Raw genomic sequence first — 620 nt, 5'->3', positions numbered from 1 at the left:
CACATCCCCACGGGAGCGCTGGGGCAGGAGCTGTGGGTCCCAGGCTGCTGCAGCCTCCACATCCACCCCTGCACCCCACCCATGAGCCATCACCACCATCACACACAGAGGAGACTCCTGTCCCTGCCTCCTCCTCATGGTCCCCAGGGACAGGCACCACCAGGGTCACCCCAACAGAGCCATGTTCCTCTGGCATGGGGCTGCCAGCTGCATCCTGACACCCGCATATCCCTGGATCTGCCCAAGCGAACATGACTTCACTGTGAGACCAAGGGGTCCTGGGGACACCCTGACCCTCCCAAGCACGGCCATGGGAGCCCCTCAAGACCACCCTGCCCATCCTTGCAGCACGGCCAGGCAGGCAGCAGCGGTCCAGGCTCTTCTCTGCTGGTCCTGCGGGGTAGGATCACGGGAATGCCAGGCTGCTGGCACAGCTGCCTCGGGCAGGGAATTTGGGACAGCGCTGCCAGACCAGCTCAGACAGGCAACAAAGAGCCGCTCATCCTTCCCAACCCATTGCGGCAGGAAGTTGCCCCCAGAAAAAGCTGGTGAGCATGCAGTCCGGCTGGCGTGCAGAGTGAGCCACCCAGGAACGCCGGCACTGGCAGCCAAGTGACGAG

The sequence above is a fragment of the Antrostomus carolinensis genome, unplaced genomic scaffold (genome assembly GCF_000700745.2).
Source record: "Antrostomus carolinensis isolate BGI_N321 unplaced genomic scaffold, ASM70074v2 scaffold26611, whole genome shotgun sequence".
NCBI lineage: Eukaryota > Metazoa > Chordata > Aves > Caprimulgiformes > Caprimulgidae > Antrostomus > Antrostomus carolinensis.
The sequence above is the reverse complement of the archived record's forward strand: the minus strand, read 5'-3'. Positions refer to the sequence as shown.